The following is a 24,369-nucleotide window of genomic DNA, read 5'->3' on the forward strand; positions in this document are numbered from 1 at the left end:
AAACTCCTCATCCTATAGCCCCCATGGGCAGCCTGCATGCTCAGTCGTGTCTGATTCTTTGCGACCCCATGGACTGTAGTCCATCAAGCTCCTTTGTCCATGGACGTTCCCAGACAAGAATACTGGAGGGGGTTGCCATTTCCTTCTCCAGAGGATCTTCCCAACCCAGGGATCAAACCTATGTCTCCAGCATCTCCTGCATCTGCTGCAGTGGCAGGCAGATTCTTTACTGCTGTTCCACCTGGGAAGCCCATCAGCAATTAATTCTTTTTAAATATGCAACATTTTATTAAGATATAATTCACATACTATATAATTATACTTTCAAAGTGCAAAATTCAGTGAATTTTAGTATACTCAGCATTATTAAATCATCACCAATATATAATTTTAGAACATTCTCATCATCCCCTAAAGAAACTCTGTACCAATTAAAAATCACTCCATGTTCCAGCCTTTCCTCCAGCCTCTGGCAACCATTAATCTACTCTCTATCTCTAGAAAGATGAATTTACCTATTCTGGACAGTTCTATAAATGAAAATATACAATATGTGGTCCTTTATGACTAGCTTCTTTCTGTCAGTATAAGGTGTTCAAGGTTCATTGCTGTTGCAGCATATTTCAGTATTCCATTTCTTTTTATTGGTGAATAATATTCCATTGGTGGATATATCACCCTTTGTTTATCCCTCTATCAGTTGATGAACATTTGGATTGTTTTTACTTCTTGACTATTATGAATAATGATGCTATAAATGTTCATCTACAAGTTTTTGTTTGAACACATGCTCTTACTTCTCTTGGTTATGTATGAAAGTTTTTAATTCTGATGAAATCCAATTAATTTCTTTTTCCTTGTCACTTATGCTTTTGATGTCATATCTAAGAAACCACTGCCCAACTCAAGGTCATGAAGGTTTATTCCTATATTTTCTTCTAAGACTTTTAAAGTTTTAGCTCTCATATTTAGGCTTATGATCTATTTTGAGTTCATTTTTAGATAATGGTGTAAGGTATAATTTGAACTTCATACTTTTGCGTATGGATATCCAATTGTCCCAGTACCATTTGTTGAAACAACAATTCTTTCCCCTCTTAAATTGTCTTGCGGAAAATCAATTGACTATAAATAAAAGGGCTAGTTTATTCTTTTTATTGCTAAGTAATATTCCATTGTATGAAAATACTACAATTTATTCATCCTTCTCTTGATAGTCATTTGGACTATGGCCAGTTTGGAGTTATTAAGAGTAAAGCTGCTATGAACATTCATTATTGGGCTATTATGAATAAATATGCTATGTATACTCATGTATGTATTTTCTGATGGACACACATATTTCTTTCCCCTGAGTATATACACAGGAGTGAAATTGTTGATGTATAAGAGTTCTCCGGAGAAAGAGAAACAATAGAATACTTAGAGAGAATGAGGGAGAAATTTTAAGGAATTGGCTCATACGATTATGGATGCCAGCAAGTCCCAAATCTACAGGATGAACAGGCAGCCTGGGTACCCAGGGGTAGTCAATGCTGTAGTTTCAGTTCAAAAGCCAGCAGGCTAGAGAACTAGAGCCTATGTTCCACTTCAAGTCAGAAAGCCAGCCACTGGACAATTTCTCTTCGTTGGGGAAAAGTTGTTCTTTTGTCCTATATAAGCCTTCAATGGTTGGATGAAGCTTATCCATATTGTACTGAGAGTCCACCAATTTAAATGTTTATCTCATACAGGAAGACCTCATGGGAACACCCAGAAAAATGTTCAGTCAGCTGTTTGACCACCAGACCCAGCCAAGTTGACATAAAATAAATCAACATATTATATTGTATTTAGTTCAGAAAGTAGACAAATGTTTAGCTTCAGTAGACACTGTCTAGGAGTTTTCCAATGTGGTTGAATCATTTTACACTCCTATCTGCAGTCTGGGTTTCCCTGATGGCTCAGACTGTGAAGAATCTGCTTGCAACACAGGAGATCCAGGTTTGATCTCCTAGGTTGGGAAGATCCCCTGGAAAAGGTAATAATTACTCTAGTATTCTTGCCTGGAGGATTCTCTGGACAGAGGAGCCTGTCAGGTCATAGTCCATGGGGTTGCAAAGCATCAGATGTGACCAAGTGACTAACACTTTGTTTCCGCAGCGTATGAAAGTTCAGGTTGCTCTACACTCTTCTTTGCTAATATTTGGCATTGTCAGACTTTTTAATGTTAACCATTCTGGTGAATATCACAAATACGTCATTGTGTTTGTAATTTGCATTTCTCTTATAGGACTTACTGGCCATTTGTAAATCGCCTTGCAAGGATACTTTTTCAAGAGTTTTCCCTTATTTTAAAATTGGGCTGATTAATTTTTCTTACTGATTTATGGAAATTTCTTTCATGTATTTTGAATGTGAGTCAATTGTCAGATATATGTATTGAAATACATTCTGTTTCATACTCACTTTCCTTATAGTGTCTTTCGATTAGCAGAAGCTTTTTTTAACTTCCCATTTATGTCTGTGATCCATCTTGAGTTTTTAATAATTGTTGTATATGGTGTGAGGTAGGAGTGAATTATCCTTTTTTTCCGTATGAATAGCCAGTTGTTCCAGCACCATTTGTTGAAAATATATCCATTCCTCACTAAATTGCAACAGTGACTTTGTCGTAAATCAAGTTCTATTTCTGGATTCTCTATTATGTTCCTTTGGTATATGCATCTATCCCTGTGCCAATACCACATTGTCTTAATTAATGAGCCTTTTAACAAGTCTTTAAACTTGGTAGTGTAAAATCTTAAGTTTGTTCTTCAAAACTCTCTTGGTTACCATAGACCCTTATATTGCCACATAAATTTTAGAATTGCCATTCAATTTGCACACACACAAACACATAGAAATGTTTTAGGATGTTTTGCCTTTCTTAATTATTTTTGTCTCATAATATGTCCCTTGTCTTAAAAAGCTAAACTCTTTTTTTGAATTCCTCCCTCCAGCCTGTAAACACAGCTAAATGTCTTTTCTTTCCTGCCAAAGCAAAGCAAACAAACAAAAAAAGCAAACATTTTTCAACCTTATAGTTATCTCAAGTTACCATTCTCTGTCTTTGCCATTTAATATTTTAAAATACATGTATATGTGTTTTAATTACAAAATTTCTGTAACATTTAAAGTTCAGAAAATACATATACCATTTTTAACAACTCCAAAACCATTATAATTATTTTATATATTTTAGTGGAGGACAGAGGAGCCTGGCATGCTTTAGTCCGTAGGGTTGCAAAGAATCAGACGTGACTTAGCTGAACAACATGACTGAACAACAACGGTATCTTACCTGTGCACAAGTATGTATTCTTTTTGCTGTTATTATCCATGTCCCCAGTGCTTTTTTAGGATGTTTTGCCTTTCTTAATTATTCTTAATTATCCTATCTTCTCCTTTTGCTTAGTAAGTATTTTTCCATATTGTTCCATAATCTTAGTTATTTTAAAATACTGCATCACATACAATGGAGTACACAAATTCCAATTTTTAAAACAATAATGTATTCAGAAAGTTCAGTTGCTTCCAGTTTTTAGTCTTATAAATAAATATTGCTATAAACACATTCATGCATATAGCTTTCCCTTTTGCAACTACTAAACTTTCTGAAAAAATAGTCGGTGTTTCATGCTTCTATCTATCTGCTTACCCCTAGCTCTTGAAATATATCTGCTTCTACCTTACTATGAAACGACTCTGAAAGATCACAGTTGTCTAGTTGGCAACCCAATGTTTCTAAACCTGTATCATCCTGAATCTCTCCATAGCACTTAACACTGTTGGTTTTCTTGAAACTCTACCCATTACCCCTTGATTTATGTGCAATGTTGTTATTCAGTTGTTGAGTCGTGTCCAACTCTTTGCAACTCCATGGGACTGCAGCACATCAAGCTTCCCTGTCCTTCACTATCTCCTGGAGTTTGCTCAAACTCATGTCCATTGAGTCAAGGATGCCATCCAACCGTCTCATCCTCTGTTACCTCCTTCTCCTCCTGCCCTCAATCTTTCCCAGTATCAGGGTCTTTTTTAATGAGTCAGCTCTTCGCATCAGGTGGCCAAAGTATTAGAGCTTCAGCTTCAGCATCAGTCCTTTCAATAAATATTCAGGACTGATTTCCTTTAGGATTGTATTTGTAATCCTTTAGGATGTGTAATGTACGGCTAAGGTGTGCCTACTTCTCTGACCACACTTTCCTCGCATCCACTTTATTTTCTGAAATTGTGCTGTAGATCCTCTCTACCCTTCCTCTCCTTTGGCAATCTCATGGCTTCATTGATTTTATCTCTGCAGAGGACATCCAATGCATATTCCCAATGCTGATCTTCATTCTGAACTTCAATCCCATGTTTTTACTTGGTGATCACATTAGAAGGACTTTCACAAAAATCATCATCTTTCCTTCCATAATTTCTCCTCTTCCTGTGGACCCTGGTCATTTAGGCTTTGATTTTGACTTTCACCTCTCCATCTTTGACTCCTGGACACTTGTTCCGTCATGTGAACTCGAAGCTGTTTCATGAATAGGCATGTGATTCAACTATGGCCCAGGAGATGGGAGGGAGGTGAGAGGGGAAGTGAAGGCTGGTCCTGGGGAACATGTTCCCTCTCCTTGTGCTGTGCTTAGTCACTCAGTTGTGTCTGACTCTTTGCAACCCCATGGACTGTAGCCCTCCAGGCTCCTCTGTCCATGGGGGTTCTCTATGGGCTACGGAGTTACCATGCCCTCCTCCAGGATATCTTCCCAACCCAGGGATCGAACCCAGGTCTCCTCCGTTGCAGTTGGATTCTTTATATTGTCTGAGCCACCTAGGAAACCCTTTCCTCTCTTCAGAAGAACTCTTTTTCTTCCTCTGGACATCATAACCTCAAGAAGTGATGCCTGGGACTGCCATTACCATCTTGCTATTATCAGCTATAGAATGATGCCAACACCCAAGACATCAGAGCAGAGATGGCAAGAACCTGGTCTTTGATAATATTATCAAGCTTCTGAATCTTTCAAGTCTGAAGTTTACACTACTTTGTAATTAACAAACTTGTGAGATATGGGCTTCCCCGGTGGCTCAGACGGTAAAGCGTCTGCCTGCAATGCTGGAGACCTGGGTTCAATCCCTGGGTCAGGAAGATCCCCTGGAAAAGGAAATGGCAACCCACTCCAGTACTCTTGCCTGGAAAATTCCATGGATGGAGAAGCCTGGTGGGCTACAATCCATGGGGTCGCAAAGAGTCGGACACAACTGAGCAACTTCACTTTCACTTTGTGAGATATAAATTTTCTTATTGCTTAAGATTGAGCAAGCTCTGGGAGTTGGTGATGGACAGGGAAACCTGGCATGCTGCAATCTATGGGGTCACAAAGAGTCAGACACAACTGAGGAAATGAACTGAACTGAACTGAAGCCATTTTAAATTGGAATTTATTATATCCTTACTTATAGACCACTTTATATCAACTCACTATCTCTCATTTGGGCTATTGCAAAGCTATGTGGTCTTTATGCCCTCAAACCTAATTCATTTCATAATCTGCTGCTAGATTATCCTTCCTAGAGAACTATTTGATCATATCTTTTGTCTTGTCCAAAGACCTTTAGTAAATTCCCATTGCCTAGAGATTAGTCCAAGCTCAGCAACTTACCATTTGTGGTTTTGTACACCCCTATATTATTGCAGCTCAGTTGGTAAAGAATCTGCCTGTAATGCAGGAGACCCAGGTTTGATTCCTGGGTCGGGAAGATCCCCTGGAGAAGGAAATGGCAATCCACTCCAGTATTCTTATCTGGAGAATCCCATGGACAGAGGAGTCTGGCAGGCTACAGTCCATGGGTTCACAAGAGTCGGACACAACTTAATGACTAAACCACCACCACCTATAGATCCCACCTGCCAATCAGGTTAGACCCAAGAGACACGGGCTCGATTCCTGGGTTGGGAAGATCCCCTGAAGGAGTGCATGGCAACCCACTTCGGAATTCTTTCCTGGAGAATCACATGGACAGAGGAGCCTGGCAAGCTGTCGTCCATAGTGTCACACAGAGTCGGATAGGACTGAAGCGACTTGGCACACACAGGCACAAGCACAGTCCCTTGAATATACCTCTCTTTTTCCCAATTTGTTCACATTTTCTCTGCCTGGAATATTCTTGCTCCATTTCCACTTGCCTATACACAACCTTCTGGAAACTAATGTTTCCCCTACTGCCAGTCTATGCAAGGTAGCCTTTCCTTCCTTGAAACTTCTGTGGTGTTTATTCCTGTCTACTTTGTATTGACGTTATTGGTGTTTATACAGTGTACTATTCTTGTCTACTACCAGTGCTGTACAATAGAGCTTCCTGTGATGATGGTTAATGAGCACTTGAGATGTGGCTAGTGCCACTGAGGGCCTGAATTTTCCCTTTTAATTAATTTAAATACAAATAGCTACCGGTAGCTAGTGGCTACACTACTGCTGCTGCTGCTAAGTCACTTCAGTCGTGTCCGACTCTGTCTGACCCCACAGACGGAAGCCCATCAGGCTCCCCCAGCCCTGGGATTCTCCAGGCAAGAACACTGGAGTGGGCTTCCATTTCCCTCTCCAATGTGTGAAAGTGAAAAGTGAAAGGCTCTCGAGTGTAGTACAGGGATTGCATCTTGTTTTATCTCTGTAATCATTAGAGAGAGCATCTGAAAGGCACAGTATGTTTTGTTCCCTCTTGTTTTCTCCACTGAGCCCTGTGGATAATAGATACTGAATATTTATTGGATCACTAATGATGGATATCACATTTACCAAATATATAAGTAAGGGTTCCTAACTATTTTTGTTCCAAATTTAAGTAATTTAAATAAGGGAGAAGAAGGAAAAGTTGAATGACCAAAACTCCCATCTGTTACTGAGAAAGATGGCTGATACCATTGTGAAAGCTTATCTCTCTCTTTCATTGTGCATGAGTATCTCTATTTCTCTGTCTCACAATATCCCTTCTTTTGGTTAAGTAAGGATCACAATAAACTGTGGAACATTCTGAAAGAGATGGGAATCCCAGACCACCTGACCTGCCTCTTGAGAAACCTGTATGCAGGTCAGGAAGCAACTGTTAGAACTGGACATGGAACAACAGACTGGTTCCAAATAGGAAAAGGTGTACGTCAAGGTTGTATATTGTCACCTTGCTTATTTAACTTATATGCAGAGTACATCATGAGGAACGCTGGGCTGGAAGAAGCACAAGCTGGAATCAAGATTGCCGGGAGAAATATCAATAACCTCAGATATGCAGATGACACTACCCTTATGGCAGAAAGTGAAGAGGAACTCAAAAGCCTCTTGATGAAAGTGAAAGAGGAGAGTGAAAAGGTTGGCTTGAAGCTCAACATTCAGAAAACAAAGATCATGGCATCTGGTCCCGTCACTTCATGGGAAATAGATGGAAAAACAGTGGAAACAGTGTCAGACTTCGTTTTTTTGGGCTCCAAAATCACTGCAGATGCTGATTGCAGCCATGAAATTAAAAGACGCTTGCTCCTTGGAAGGAAAGTTATGACCAACCTTGATAGTATATTAAAAAGCAGAGACATTACTTTGCCAACCAAGGTCCGTCTAGTCAAGGCAATGGTTTTTCCCGTGGTCATGTATGGATGTGAGAGTTGGACTGTGAAGAAGGCTGATCGCCGAAGAATCGATGCTTTTGAACTGTGGTGTTGGAGAAGACTCTTGAGAGTCCCTTATACTGCAAGGAGATCCAACCAGTCCATTCTAGAGGAGATCAATCCTGGATGTTCATTGGAGGGACTGATGCTAAAGCTGAAACTGCAATACTTTGGCCACCTCATGCGACGAGTTGACTCACTGGAAAAGACTCTGATGCTGGGAAAGGTTGGGGGCGGGAGGAGAAGGGGACGACGGAGAATGAGATGGCTGGATGGCATCACCGACTCGATGGACATGAGTTTGAGTGAACTCCGGGAGTTGGTGATGGACAGGGAGGCCTGGCGTGCTGTGATTCGTGGGGTCGCGGAGAGTCGGACACGACTGAGCGACTGAACTGAACTGAACTGAACTGAAGGAACTCTGCAGTTTAAAGCTCAAACGTTTTATTTTGCAGTAATTCCATATAGTGAAAATTTTCAAGAATAGTACAGAAATTCCCATATTCACCAAGTTTTTAAAAAATATTTAAACATATTTTAAAATGTAAAAATAGCCATGTAGTTGCCAAGGGCTGTGGGAAGGAAGTGAGGGAATTAGTGTTTAGTGGGTGTAGAGTTTCAATATTGCAAGATGAAAAAGTTTTAGATATTCACAATAATTGAATATATTTAACACTACTAAACTGTACATTTAAAAATGGTTAAGATGGTAAATTTAAGGTTATGATTTTTACTACCAAAAAAAAAAAACAACAGACTCCCACTTTCCAGCATGACAACAGTTAAACCATCCTTGAAAAATAAGCTATAATGTCATGAACTCCAAAAAACAATGTATCTTATCTTTTGTCCTGTGAATGATCCTTCTTGGAATCCATCTGTTCTTGTATTTTGGATATCTCACTTTTTATTAGTCCTTTGTTATGGCTCATTTTAAGTTCTTTGTTTTAGAAGATAACCACTTTTCCATCATATTTGAACTTCAACAGAAATAAAACTGATTCTTCAGTAAAAAAAAAAAAATCACCTAGATTCATCTGTTTTTATCAATCTTTCTGTATATGTGAATGGGATATGTGAGAAATGTGTACATATGCATAAGGGTTATAATTTCTTTTTTCTGATCCATTAGGGGAAAAATTGCATACATAAGTTTCCTTTACCCCTTAATATTTCAGTGTGTTTTCTCATGAACAAGGATAGTCTCATACATAATATATTCAGGAAACTTAAATGGGTACCGTACTTTAATCTATAGTTCATATTCCACCCACACTGATTATCCCAATAATGTCCTTTATAGCACTTTCCTCCCCCAATAAAAGATCCTGTTCAAGGTCACAAATTGCATTTAGTTGTCAGGTCTTTAGTTTCCTTTAATCTGCACTTTTGTTTTGCTTTCAGAACACTGACAGTGTTTTAAGAATACAGGCCAGTTATTTTGTAGAATTTTCCACTATTTGGGTTTGATGCTTGTCATCATTAGATCCAGGTTAAAGCTTTTCAGCATTGCTTCAAGGATGTATTGTTATACATACCTTCTCTGCCACCCATGGTTCTTAGACTTGAGCTATTCATACTTATTTGTATTCCTAAGATTATAAAACATTATATTTCTATTAAAATGTGCATATTTATTTCATTAAATAAATTTCTGACAATAGTTTGGATAAAATACGTAATTCTACCATTTCAAAAGCAATCGTTGGCTCTATATTTTATAGTAGTAATGCTTAAACTTATTAAATAATGGATTCAATTGCTCTAAACTCATTTCATCAATTAACATTTAGTATGGAAATAGTTCCTCGGAGAGAACTAATGCAAAGTATTAAGGTTCAGGGATCTGTTTCATTATCCAATATTGAACACATTAAAACTATAGTCTTCCCATTTTTAAAAAATCCTAATTTACTCCTCTTAATGATATCGACAATAGAAAAATACTTAAATTCTGATATAGTAAGTAACAATGAGTACTTTCGGCTTTTGATGTGAGGAAAGTTTTGAACTGATGCCCTGTCCCAATATTTCAAGGATTTTTAAATGATACTGGCGAAAGTACCTTAACCATAGAGAATGTGTGTGTGTGTGTGTGTGTGTGTGTACACGCGCTTAAAGACTCTGGCTGTAACCGCAGAGAAGCCTGTACTTCTCAAAGAGTGTGTGTGTGTGTGTATGTGTAGAGAAGCCTGTACTTCTTAAAAGGTGTGTGTGTGTGTGTGTGTGTGTGTGTATGTGTGTACACGCGCTTAAAGGCTCTGTCTGTAACCACAGCGCTCATTCTGGAGGATTTTTCTGGGGAGTAAGAATCGTTTCAAAAACTGGCAGAGAGATGGACATTTTGGACAGGGACAAAAAAAAATGCTGTAGTGTTTTGGACACCATTAAAACGCCGAATGTTTAAATAAATATCTTACATTGTGAGAAACGTTTGAGTGTTGAACACGTTTTATTTCAGGGGGGAATTAAACAAATATTTCTTTAAGAAGATAGAAACAAGTCTTTCCTCCCCCCCCGCCCCCCCCCCCAGTAAAAGTGTCTTTGGCTCAATTTCTAGGACTTCTAGGAACGTGCAATTAAAATAAAATCGAAACAGCAAAACCCTCGCAGCATTTAGACTGGTTTTTCTTTCCAGCGCTCAAGAAGACTCAAGAGCCCAACACTCTTTTCCAGACTCGAAGCTGCGAGCTGCGAGCCTCTCAGGACGTGTCCCGCGCGTCCTCGGGACGACGGCGGACTCCCGCCCGGGTCACCCCGTCCGCCTGGGGCCTCCCCGCCGCCGGCCTCCGAGGGGGTGTGTCTCCGCCCGCAGCCGCCGCACACCCGCCTCCGCCGCGGGCCCACCTGCCGCCCTCGGCGGCCCGGCCAAGAACGAGCGCGGGGCGGCCGCGGCGTCCGGCCTGCCCCCGGCCGGCACCTCGGGGCCCCCTTCCCGCGCGGCTGGGCCGGCTGCCCTGCAGGTCCCGCCGCCCGCTTGCGGACGGGCCGAGCCGCGGGCAGCGGAGTTCTTTTCTGCTTTGAACCCAAACTGCCGCCGGCCGCCGTTGCGGGCGGGAGGGGAGGGGAAAGCTGCTCTTTCCCTCCACACACACACCCCGCTCCAAGTAACGGCGGCCGGGGTAAAACGTCGAAAGTAGGATCCCGGGCCCTCCCGGAGCCGTTTGCCTCGGCGCCCGTCCCCGCACGGCCCCGGCGGCCGTTCGCGAGCAGCCTTCTCGCTCCAGCCTCCGCAAGGCGAAGGGGGAGGGTTACAGGGCGGGGAAAGAGCATCCCCGCGCCGCCGCCGCCGCCGGCCGCTCCCCCGCCACCCGACTGGGGGAAGGCCTCGTCACAGCCGCCGCCTCAGCAGCGGCCGCAGATCTCGCGGTGTTTGCCGGCGGCCGCGCCGCCATATTGTGTGGCAGTATTTTGATTTGCACTGGGCTGGCGGAGCCGCGGCGAGAGCGAGCGAGAGCCGGGGGGTGGGGGGAGGGCAGGCGAGCGCGAGGGGGGTGGGGGCCGAGCGAGCTGGAGCGCAGGAGCGGGCAGCGGCGACGCCACCCAGCCGTCGTGTTTGATCTGCGGCGGCCGCCGGCGGGGCGACCCAGCCCGACCCCCCTCCCCTCCCCCTCAGCCGCGAGCGGCGGCGGCGGCGGCGGCGGCGGCCGGAGGGAGTTGGCGGCGGCGGCGGCCGATCGGAGGGGCTGAGCGGGGAGGGAGGGAGGGCTGAGGTGTCCCCCCTGCCGGGTGGAATCGGAGGCGGCGGCGGCGCTGGCGGCGGCGGCGGTGGAGGCGACGGCGGCGGCGGCGGCGGTGGAGACGGCTGCCCTAGTGGGAGAGGCGGCGGCGGCGGCGGCCGAGGAGGAGGAGGGGGAAGCGGCGGCGGCGGCCAAGGGTAAGCGGACAGCGCTGCCGGGCCTCGGCGGGACCCCCGGTCCCGGCCGTCCCCTCAGTTCCCCGCGCCGCCCCCCCTTCATCTGGAAGGGGCTCTGCCGACTCGCGAGGCCCCTGCGGGGCGTCCGCCTCTGCCTCTCACGCTTCCTCCCCTCCGCCTCCTTCCTTCCCCAGTGGCGGGGTGGAGAGGGAGGCCCCCCGCGCCCTCCCGAGCGGCCGGGGGTGGGCAGCACCGGGCCGGGCCGGGCCCGGGGCAGTGCGCGTGGAGGGGGAGGGGGCGATCCCTTGGAGCCGGGCGCCGGGAGAGCCCCGGTGGGGGAGGGTGCCGGGCGTGGGGAGGGCCCCTGCCTGCACGGGTGCCCCCCGGCCCGCCCCTGGGGCGTGTGAGATGGGGGGCGGGGGAAGGAGAGCGCTTTTGGGGGAGAGCCGTGGCCCGAATCAAGATGACTTCGGGGCGAGGGGAAAGACCGAGGGAATCTGGCGGTGGTAGTGGAGGGGTGACCGTCGTTTCCCTCTCCAATATTGGTTTTCTGCAGCCTTTTTTCAAGTGGGGAGCCAGCCCCTCTGGGAACGTGTGGCCCCTCGATTTCAGTGGATAGATAATTCTAGCTTTCTGTCCGATCAGCCTCAAACCCTAAGACTGTGGTTGTGGCAGGAAGGCTGGAAGGGTCTGGGTATCGCCGAGCAGGTGACAGGTGTATCTTTCTGTGGCTGATGCTGTGGGATGGCGCGGGCAGGGTTAGTGTACCACAGTGTCAGAGGCCGTGTGCGTCCGTATTTATGTGTTTGGCCATGTTTCTTTCCATATATAGTATATTTGAGATGTTAGGTTTCCATTCTTCAAGTCAGCTTAATTGTTGTGGAGAAATTCTTCAAATGTTTCTGATAAGAGGGGTTTCCAGGAGGGTGCAGGGAATTTGCAGCTTCCCGGGGGTTTCTCAGAAGTCCGTGAATTTCGGGTCGCCAGTATGAGGCCGTTTTTGAGTGCTCTATTTCATTGGAAAGTTCTTGAACACTAAAGTCGTATTTGAGGCAACAGTGAGGCAGTATAATTTTGCATCCATTTTGTCTGTTTTAGGTAGGTTTGTAAAAGGGTCAGACTTTAAGGTCAGGTTGATTCACATTTTTATGAAAGGAATCGCTTTGTGCTTTAGCTCACTCTAAAGAGTATGTTGCTCATTATGCAATTTCGGATTTGGCCGGGAATTTTGGTGGGCATGGAACAGAATTTTGCTTTCAGTTTTTACACTACTACTGCTTACCACACTCCTCGTACAGTGGCAGAGTATTGACACCTTTTAAAAAATATCTTTGAATTCTTTGTAACAGTGAAATCGTGCTTGATTTTAATCCCAGTTTGAAACTTTAAATTTTGAAACCATTACATTTTCTAATAAAGACAGACATGCTTTTTATCTTGTTGTGGGCTTTGACTGAGCACTTAAATTAGAAACAATGGGAGGAATTGTTAGATAAATGAGTTACAAATTTTAAAAGGGTCAAGTTTTAAAAGGATCTATAGCTTTTTTAAAAAAAAAGTGTATGGAGCGAATATATTGAATGATGGCACTATCAGTGTGTTAACAGGAAATAGAATAAAAATTCCAGTGATTCAGAACTTCTGTTGGTTTTTTTTCTCCCCCTTAGATCTTATCCGTTTCTAATAGAGGGTGCTTAATATTTAAATCTTTAAAGGATCAACTGACAGTTGATGAGTAAGTCATCTACTGCATATACTATGTTACTCATTTTTCGTTTGGGCAAGTGGAATACGTTGAGTTCAAAACTATTCTCAGGGAACACTGATGAAATGCATGTCTTTCACTTCTCAGTGAGCTGTCACATAGTGCATCCTGTGCTTTTGTAACTTGTTAAGTGTATAAACAATCACTCTCATCTGATAGAAATTTTCTGAAAAATGTTTTAACTTAATCTGATCTGATTGAAATAACACCTATATTTGGTCTGCTCTTTACTGAAAAGAAGCACTTGCCTTCAACTAATGATATTATTTAAAACTTGCATATAATTATTGTATCTAATGAAATCAGGAGATTTTTAAACTACAAAGTAAGCATTACTCAGATCCCCAATTACATTATTACTGAGTATTGCTTCTTTAGTAACACATTACACTTGGGTAACTGTCTTAAAATGATTAGTCTTATGTCTTGACAGAAATAAAAATTTGTTATGCTTCTGTACATTTCTCTGTAAGGAAAATTCTCAAAATACTATTTAGGATAAAAATCGACATATGTATCTATGAACATATGCCACTCTGCAAAATAGGTGCAATGTACACCATTTACGTGAAGCTTTGTGGGTTTCCATGCCAAAAAATGCCATGAGGAATGTGTGAATTTTCTGAAACAGCGTTTTTTTTAAATTGTATAAACTCAAGACTAAAATTTTATTTTTTTTTAACAATTATCAACATACGTTAAAAGGCAATGTTTTATATTGTTGTAAATGTTTTGAGGGAAAAGTTCCAGATAATCTTTACAACATATAAAATTTGTGAATTAGACTATAATTCAGGAAAGCTTCAGTTCCTCTGTATCTCTCCCTGGCCAGGCTCCTATGACCCAAAGGAGAACAATAGTAGCACTTTTCCATTATGTCACTTATGTCATTTTCGTTTGATCCATCTAAGATTGGGACTCTGTAAAATAGAAGGATTATGAGGTAATAACAGAGGCAAATGTGAAAATGGGGCAAAATAGTAATGAGGAAGATAGGGGCTAAGATGCTAGTAGAGGATTAGATGAACAATTTTTGGCAACTTGGAAAATGAAGATGTGAATAGTGGTGGGTGCCAAGCATAGGAAAGTGATCGTGCTTTCCTGTGTTCTAAGGAGATTTGGTCTGAATCTTTTGATCTCACAATCTATATGTCATATTTTTTAAAATGAGTCAATGAAAATCGAAGTGAAAGTCTAAATGAAATGCGTAACTTTAATGCTGGAATGCTAGTAGTAAGTAATTTTTAATTCTCTGTATTAAGATGATAAGGATTTGGTGACTGAAATCATATGAAATCTAAACATATGTATTAATATGTTCTTACTTCTTTGCCTCTGGCTCGTATTTCCAGAATACTTAATAGTATTTTAAGATTTCATTTTTTATGGTGAATGGCAGAGTGTTGTTTACTCCCTAAGTCGTGTCCAATTATTTTGTGACCCCATGGACTGTAGTCTGCCAGACCCCACTGTCCATGGAATTCTCCAGGCAAGAATACTGAAGTGGGTCCCCATTTCCTTTTCCAGGGGATCTCCCTGTCCCAGGGATTGAACCTGCATCTCCTGCATTGGCAGGCAGATTCTTTACCACTGAACCAAGGACACTGACTTAATCAGAAAGTTAAAATCCCTGAGTATACTCAGGGGCAGCCAGTACTGTGCTTTATGTTCCCGTTATGATATGCTTAGTCACTCGGTCATGTCTGACTGTTTGCAATCCCACGAACTGTATAGCCCACCAGACTCCTCTGTCCATGGGATTCTCCAAACAAGAGTAATGGAGTAGGTTCCCATGCCCTCCTCCAGGTGATTTTCCCAACGCAGGGATCAAACCCAGTTCTCCTGCATTGTAGGCGGATGGATTCTTTACCATCTGAGCCACCAGGGAAGCCCATGTCCCCCCCTTTAGTTAACTACTAAACTTGCCTGTGATCTTGATAGAGTCAGAGATTAAGAATGGCTCTCTTTTTCTTAGTTTTTCTAAGTATTCTATTCCTTAAAACACATTGTTTGTTATTAAGTAGCCTTCCAGCATTAAAGTTACTCTATTAATGCTAGCCTTCCAGCATTAAAGTTACTCATTTCATTTAAACTTTGATTTTTATTGACTCATTTTACAAAATATGCTTAGTTTCTAATTTCTGAATCCTCTAAAGGAATGGGCTCCTGTTGAAAAGCACAGTAAGATGTGTCAGCTGAGAAGTTGATGTTTTGGAAGGAGACAGACGTCAGAATTGCCACAAATCAAAATTGTGAATGTTAATTTCAGTAACGGATTTCTATGAAAATTGATTTAAGTTTTGGCACTTTAAAAAGTGCTTTGTTTGAAATATAAATTATGTAGACCCCAGTAGAGTATGCTTGCTAAATAAGACTTTGCTGAATGTGTCTTTTATTTGCCTTAACATTTTACTTTAACAAGAAATTCTGTTGGATTTCTAATCTGTTACAGCTCAAAATTTGATATCAAGAAAGTGGTAGATTTCTTTTGGCCTTTTATATCTTAACATTACCCTTTTTAGTATTTCCTACATAGTAAAAGAAAAGAGAAACTAATACTTGTTGAATACCTACTGGGTGTCAAGTTTTCTATTGTTTCACAAATATTTATTGAGCACTTACTATGTGCCAGGGCTCTTCAGATGTTGGAGATGACAGCAGTGGATAACATCGACAAGATTTCTGTCCTCGTGTAGTTTACATTTTAGTAGTGGAAGACATAATAAATGAGGAAAATCAAGTGTGTCTGGGAAAGAAAGGTACTGTGGAGAGACGTGAGACAGAAAAGGGGATTGGGGAACAGACATTGCCTATCTGCTCTTTTAAAAACTGCATAATAGATATTATATTTGATTTCAGAAACAAAAGCTCCCATACATAAATTTTTTCTTTTAAGAATATATTTCATAACTTGGGAACAACATTATGTTTATACTTCGGAGTTTTAATTAATAGCAGTTTGGTGTTGGTAGTGCTTCAGAAAGCTGCTTTTTGGCTCAAAAGAAAACTTGGAGTCTGCTATACTGGTTTGAAACCTGATTTTGCCGCTTACTAGCTTTGTGATGTGAGATCAACCACAGTTTCTCAGCCTCTTTGAGCTTATTTTCATCTCTGTAAAATGAGTGTATCTATAAGATTGTTATGATAAATTATACATTTTGTGTAAATTATCTAATTTATAGAAGGGGCTCGATAAATTGGAACTTTTTTGTCTGTTGCTTATCTGGAGTTCTTTTATGAAACAAACATAGTTGAAGTTGGTAACCCTTCCAAGAAGCTTTCACAGCACTGTGGGGGACATTGTTTAATACACATTGTATTTAAACAGTTACCACTCTTCTCTGGTAGAATACGGTTAATTAAAACTCGACTGTGATTTATAGTCAGACTTTCTGGAGAGTTTGTGCACATTGTCGAGTCAGTATGCTGTCAGGAGTAAACCTGGTCTTTATGATAAAGAAACATGCTGACAGATCTTATTAATGGATGTCAGCTGGATATCAGCATTTTGAAAAGGAGATCAAAATATTGTATAGGATCGGTGAAAACACTGTGAAACCTTTAGCGCAGTCTAAGTATTCAATAAATGTTCACTTTTTCTTTAATTATTATGCCTTTATTGTGTGATGGGGGTAATCCAAATTATTCACAAAGTATTAAGGAGAACTTTGCAAAGAGAAAATAATGCTAACTGGATTAGATTTTTGAAGGAAGAGTGGAATGGTCGATCAGATTGCAGTTATTTGTTTCTCGTTTTTAGCCTGGGAGATCACTCAGCTGAGCTTTTCAAGGACAGACCCTGTCTCCTTTTCCTTTCAGTCTTGCCTTCACCGCATCTTCAGTGCCTGGCCTGTGCTTGGGAGCTCAAGAAATACTGTGTGTTCAGTGCTGAACGGCTCTTAGGGATAGATTTCCTTTGGTATCACAGCCCTTTTTGGTAGGCAGCACCTTCTGAGTTTGAAAAGTGATTGCGCTGGACTTAAGCCATCAAATCTCTTGTTTTAAGCACACACTGAGGTATCACACAGAGTCTTCCGAATGCCTTTTTTTTTTCAGTTTAGCCAAAAGTTTGAAAAAAGATCCTAGAGATTAGAAGGAAGAAAAGAAAGCAGTTATTTACAGCTAGATTAGTATTTGTGAACCTATTCATATGAAGTTATTGACATTAAAGTTAAAAGGTGAATAGCAATTTTTAAAGCAGAGTAGAAAAAGTAATTCATGCATAATTTTACACTCTTAACCAACCTTTAAAAGACAAGCTTCTCTCGTTTGTCTCTTTAAGGCGATTTCAATGAAACTGTAGATTTATACTATTATAAATTAAATGGCTCCGTCAATTTCTTACAGTCCTATGATGTGGAGAATATTGGTGTTTTCACGGAAAAGGGAAAACATCCCACCCCACCCCACCCTTAGCAGTAACCATTTTTCAGATGTTTAAATCTTAGCATCAGTCAGTCAGCTTTTTCCTGTTCTGTGGCAAGTTATTCTCTGCCTAATGAATACAGTAATAATTTTATCTTTCCTAAAACTGAAGACTTCCCTAAGGTCTAAGATCTTTAGTCATTTATATAAATTATTTCTTGGCTTAAAAAAAAACCAAGATTTTTTTTGAAGATTTATAGAAACAAATTGCTTGATATTCAAATTTGTTTTAGAAATGAGTTAGAAATACCTGCAGTTGAATATTTTTATACTCTTGTGGGATTTTGCTTGTTTGCTTGTTTTGAACTGTAACAAAACCTACCACTTGAAAGGGATACTACTACAGGGTGTCAGCTTGAGTGGCTTCAGAAAGAAGGTCTTGATTTATCCACAAACAGGTACAATGTAGATAAGGGCATTTTAAGAATTTGTAACATTTTAATTGCCTTATTAAAGAAATGGCATTCTTGTTTCACTTAAGAAAAAAACAGAACAAAACACAGTCCTTGTACAAGCCTCAGAAGCCAAATAATAAAGTAGAGGTTGGAAAGGTCCCAAAGAGAGAAGCAGCAAGAGTAACAAAGTGTAGGATTTAAAAGATTTTGGTGGAAGTATATGAATGCTGATTGTTTTTAATAAAATGATTCGAAAGAATCATCTGTTAAAGAAAATTTGTGACCCCTGCAACCAGCCCCTGCCCATGCTTGTTGCCACAATGTTAATAGTAAGTCAAAAGCAGTGCCACATACTGAGGTATACGCTAGAGATTAGTGCTATTATCAGAAACTTCAGAGCTTCTGGGGGGTTGATTCTGACCATTCAACTTGTCTATTTGGCTAGTGCAGAAGACAGATTCTGGGGAAATAACAGATGACAGTGGATTATTGAGGTGAAAAGAAGTGCACAAAAGTAAATGTTCACTTAGTTAACTATACTTAAATAATGGGAAGCAATTTTACACTTGGAATTTAGTTTTGTTAGGTTTTTCTTTCGATACCTGTTCAGTTTATTTTTCTCAACAAGTAAAATAAAAGGGAAGTAACTTCTATATTATTTAATTTACAGTAACTCTTCAGACCAAGGATGAAATAAAACATCACCAGTGTTTTTTAAAATTCAATAATATTGTTTTCTATGTCCATATTTCACATTCAGAAAAGATTTAGTGCTAAATTTATTGATGTTTATTACTGGATTGACTGATTTTTTTTTGCTTTGATTTTTCTAAACGTTTTTTATGTTAATTCATCGACATGATGGTTGTAGAATATTTTGCTCTACTAATGAGTTCAGTTCAGTTCAGTTCAGTCGCTCAGTCGTGTCCGACTCTCCGCGACCCCATGAATCACAGCACACCAGGCCTCCCTGTCCATCACCAACTCCCGGAGTTCACTCAAACTCATGTCCACAGAGTCGGTGATGCCATCCAGCCGTCTCACTCTCGGTCGTCCCCTTCTCCTCCTGCCCCCAACATTTCCCAGCATCAGAGTCGTTTCCAGTGAGTCAACTCGTCGCATGAGGTGGCCAAAGTATTGCAGCTTCAGCTTTAGCATCAGTCCTTCCAGTGAACACCCAGGGTTGATCTCCCTTAGAATGGACTGGTTGGATCTCCTTGCAGTCCAAGGGACTCTCAAGAGTCTTCTCCAACACCACAGTTCAAAAGCATCAATTCTTCGGCGCTCAGCTTTCTTCACAGTCCAACTCTCACATCCATACATGACCACGGGAAAAACCATAGCCTTGACTAGACAGACCTTTGTTGGCAAAGTAATGTCTCTGCTTTTTAATATGCTATCTAGGTTGGTCATAACTTTCCTTCCAAGGAGTAAGCGTCTTTTAATTTCATGGCTGCAATCAGCATCTGCAGTGATTTTGGAGCCCAAAAATATAAAGTCTGACACTGTTTCCACTGTTTCCCCTTCTATTTCCCATGAAGTGATGGGACCAGATGCCATGATCTTTGTTTTCTGAATGTTGAGCTTCAAGCCAACCTTTTCACTCTCCTCTTTCACTTTCATCAAGAGGCTTTTTAGTTCCTCTTCACTTTCTGCCATGAGGGTAGTGTCATCTGCATATCTGAGATTATTGATATTTCTCCCAGCAATCTTGATTCCAGCTTGTGCTTCTTCCAGCCCAGCGTTCCTCATGATGTACTCTGCATATAAGTTAAATAAGCAAGGTGACAATATACAGCCTTGACGCACTCCTTTTCCTATTTGGAACCAGTCTGTTGTTCCATGTCCAGTTCTGACTGTTGCTTCCTGACCTGCATACAGGTTTCTCAAGAGGCAGGTCAGGTGGTCTGGTATTCCCATCTCTTTCAGAATGTTCCACAGTTTATTGTGATCCGTACTAATTGCTATTTGTATAAATAATATTTAACAGATTAGTAATATACTTGTATTACACAGTTATGCTTATACTTTTTCTTTTCACCAGCTTTTACTGGTGGTTAGTTATCACTAGAAAATAGTTACAGAGAAGATAGCAATATAGGCAAGAAAATCTACTTTTTAAAAGGAATTCAGAACAGGGTATGTGTTGCATTTTAATTCATTGAGTACATTGTGGTAAAATTGCTTGGGTTACTTTTTAAAAGACTATTGGTGACCAGATAAACATGAGCATCTACTCTTTGGGACACAAGCTGATATATGTAGGGGTCACAGTTAAGTAGTTACTAGAATTGAAAAGAAGTTCTCAAGATACCGTAAGGGATCACTGTCATCAAAAGTTGAACATACAGGCACTGTGTATTTGCATTGAGAGTAATTAGGTGTTTACCTTGTGACAAGTGTATACCTGAATTCTACTTACCTAAGTGCTGTTTGCTGCTTTATGATGATTTCTAAAGGAAATGGGAAAATAAACATGTGGAAATGAAGTTTCAAAAAAACTTTCCGTTTCCACAAAGCCAGTTCTTCTTTTTTACATATGAAAATGTATTGACACCTGTTGGTTGAGCTTGATTTTTCTTTTTCTTGAGATTTTTCTAGCTGAGGTGAGGGTTGCCCTGAGTGAGACATCCTCATTCTCTTTGTGAACACTGGCGTGAATTGATAGGATGACAGTTCAGAGCCCTTGCTGTAGCTTTGTGAATGAAATAAATCCATTGTATTCTTTTGAGGAAGGAAACTGGCTCACGCGAAAATGGAACTGGTGATCTTAGCCTAACCCAGCTGCAAAATCAATACTTCAACTTCTGTAGGGTGATACATGACCAAAAGAATAGAAACTCCAGAGAGTGTTTCATATGCCTTCTATGATACACCTGTGCACAATAGCTGACTAACCCAAGAAGTCTTGCCTGATTCATCCTTTCACCATGAGTCAAGTCTGCTTTATTAGTCAACCTAATTCACCTGTCCAGTAGTTTTGAATTAGTTTTGAGTCCTGCTTGTGTGCCAGGTACTTTGCTAGGTGATGAGATGGGAAAGATGAGTAAGATCTTGCCCTCAAGGGACAGGTATACAAACAAGTATAGTACTCTAGCAAATGCCGTGACCAGGTTAGAGGTAAAACACTTTAGGGATCTACAGGAGGGAGTGTCCGACCCTGCGAGGGAAGGAAAGATACGAGAGGGAATTCTTCCTAGGAAAAGTGACACAATCTGTGTGCCAGATAGGCAAGGAAGAGGAGAATTTGGGAGAAGCAAGGCCGTTTCAGTCAGAACAGCATGCGTAAACGATGGAGGTGGGAGAGGACACACCTACTCAGTGCAGTGTATTAGGTACCGGTGTGGGTTAATCAGAAGTGAGGTGGGAAATGAGAAGAGCATGAAAATACTTGCATACTCTATAAAGTAGATTTGACTTCATCCTGTAAATGATGGAATTTAAATTAACATTCTAGAAAGATTTCTGTGGCTCTGGAGTAGAGAATATTTAGGAGTTGGGGGTGGGGTGGAAGAGGTAGCTTTATAACCATTTATTTGAGAATTGATGAAGAGATGAGTTAAGGCTGTAATTAAGGAGAAGAGTGGGTGATGAATTTGAGACTACTGAGTGTGAAGTAAGGTAAGAATCTCACACGCCCTGGCTGAAGTACCTGGGTGCAAGGTGTAATGCCTGCCAATTCTCAATACAGGAACATGCCGGGGCTACAGGTGAGGAAGATATTTGAGTTCTGTTTATGGTTTTATGGTTCCTATAGAGAGAGAAAGAAGAAGACATCACCTTATGTGTGTGGGGGGGGGGAGCGGTAACAACTGGGAAGTCTTCTCTGATTTGATGACATTTGAGCAGGTATCTGAGTGAAGTAATGAGAAAACTTTCTAAATAGAGAGGTGGGAGCATGCCTCCCATGTTCTAAGAGCAAGAAGACCAGTGTGGTTGGAGTTGAGAGAGGGAGAAGTATAGATGAGATCCTAGTGAGTATGTGCTTTTCATGTAGTGCCTTTAGATTGTAGTAGGGATTTTAATATTTAGGATGAGCTTAGAAGCCACTGAAGGGTTTTAAAACATGAGCTATTTGCCTTTTCCCCTCTTCTGACTTGTTGGAATATGATTTGTTAGTAGCTGCGTGTGTGTGATTCTATATTATTTTCATGTATGTAATTTCATATAATCCTCACAGTCAGGATACAGAACTAGATCTGTTTCATCAGCACAAAGAAACTCGTCTGTGCTACCCAGCCTTAACCACTGATCTGTTCTCCATCACTGTAATTTTGTCACTTGGAGAGTGTTATAAAAGTGGAATCATACATTATGTGATCTTTTGAGATTGGCTTTTTCCACTCAGCATTATACCCTTGAGATCCATTCTAGTTGTTTCTTGTATCAGTGGTTCGTTCCATTTTAATTCTAAGAAGTGTACCTTTGTGAGTGTGTGTTTTAGTCGCTCAGTCATGTCCGACTCTTTGAGACCCCATGGACTGTAGTCCGCCAGGCTCCTCTGTCCACGGGATTCTTCAGGCAAGAATACTGGAGTGCGTTGTCATTCCCTTCTCCAGGGAGGCAGTTGGAAGGGTACCATTGTATGGTGTACCACAATTAGTTCAGTCATTGACTGAAGGACTTTTGTGTTTCTAGTTTGGGGCTATAAGCACAAAGCTGCTGTGAACAGTTTTGCAGGTAAAATACGTTTTCGTATCTCTAGGATAAGTTCTCTGGAGTACAGTTGCTGGGTTGTGTGATAAATATACATTTAACTGTAAGAAACTGCCACTTTTCCAGAATGGCTGAACCATTTTACACTCCCACCATCAGTGTGTAAGGGATACAGCTTCTCTGCATCCTTGTCGGCATTTGATACTGTCAGGATATTTTTCATCCCAGCCATTCTAATAGCTGTGTAGTGATATTTTGTTGTAACATTAGTTTATTTCCCTAATGGTTCATGGTGTTGAGTGTATTTGCATGTGCTTGTCTGGTGTCTGGTATCCTCTGTGAAGTGTCTGCTCAGGCCTTTTGCTTATGTTCTAATGTGATTGTTTTCTTGTTGAGTTTAATGAGTTCTTTATATATTCTGGATAGAAACACTTTGTCAAATATGTGATTTGCAAATATTTTCTCCTGGTCTGTAGCTTGTCTTTTCATCTTCTTAATGGAGGCTTTTGCGAAGAAAAAGAAATTATGAAGTCTAATTTATCTTTTTTCTTCTATGAATTGTTCTTTTGTTATCAAGTCTAATATCTCCTTCACTTTAGTTTCCAAAGATTTTCTCCTGTTTTCTTCTAAAAGTTTTCTGAAAAGCTTTCCATCTTGCATATGTAGATCTGTGATCTATTTTTACTTAATTTTCACATAAAGATATAAAGGTTAGATGGAACTTCATTTTTTGTCTGTGAAATGATCAGCTGTTGCAATACCACTTGTTGAAAAAAAATTACCCTTCCTCCATTGCATTAATTTTTCACATTTGTCAAAAATCACATGGCTGTGCGATGATGGTCTACTTCTAGATTCTCTATTCTGAATTGATGTTTGTGTTTATCCCTGTACTAGTATCTCATTTTCTTGATAACCGTAGCTGTATGGTAAGTCCTAAAACCAGGTAGTGAAATTTCCCTAATTCTTCTTTTTCAGAATTGTTTTTGACTATTCCATTTCCTTTCCATGTAAAATCTAGGATCTATTTTTTAAAAATGCTGGAATTTTGGTAGGAATTTCATTAAACCCTTAGATCTATTTAGGGGAAATTGATATTTTTATTTTGTTAAATCTTTCAATCCATAAACACAGTTTAATCTCTCCTTATATTTAGATTGTCTGATTTCTTTGATCAGCATTTTATAGTTTCTAACACACAAACATTTTATATATGTTTTGCTAGATTTGTACCTAGGCACTTTTTTTTTTTTTTTTGGAGCAGTCATAAATGATACAGTGTTTTAAATTTTGGTTTCTAGTTGTTTATTATAGTTTATAACAATGTGGTTGATTTCTGTGAGTAGATCCTATATCCTGAGACTTTGCTAAACTAATAAATTCTAGTAATTTTTTTGTGTGACTTTTCTAATGTATCTGTGAATACAGACAGTTACATTTATTCTTTTCCAATGAATTTTTTTCCCTTTTCTGACCTTACTGCCCTGATAAATGCTTTCAATACTATGTTCAGTAGGCATGGGGAGATTAGACAAGCTAGTCTTATTCCTGATCTTAGGGGAAGGCATTAAGTCTGTCACCATTAAGTACATGTTAGCTATAGATTTTT

General features: G+C 40.7%; 1 protein-coding gene across 5 annotated transcripts in view; it reads left to right on the forward strand.

Annotated features, from left to right (window-relative positions):
- The first annotated feature begins 11,403 nt into the window (after positions 1 to 11,403).
- TAB2 (TGF-beta activated kinase 1 (MAP3K7) binding protein 2) overlaps positions 11,404 to 24,369 on the forward strand; it is an 88,016-nt gene continuing 75,050 nt past the window's right edge. For 3 of the 5 annotated variants that reach the window (XM_055432806.2, XM_055432803.2, XM_088840815.1), the window contains exon 1: positions 11,406 to 11,540. The gene's annotated coding sequence lies outside the window, so the exon portion shown is untranslated. Of the gene's footprint in view, positions 11,541 to 24,369 lie in introns of all 5 variants that reach the window. The other 2 variants (XM_055432804.2, XM_088840816.1) reach the window with 2 other exon arrangements.

This window comes from Moschus berezovskii, chromosome 10, assembly GCF_049115385.1.
Source record: "Moschus berezovskii isolate FMDL1 chromosome 10, NW_MosBer_1.0, whole genome shotgun sequence".
Taxonomy (NCBI): domain Eukaryota; kingdom Metazoa; phylum Chordata; class Mammalia; order Artiodactyla; family Moschidae; genus Moschus; species Moschus berezovskii.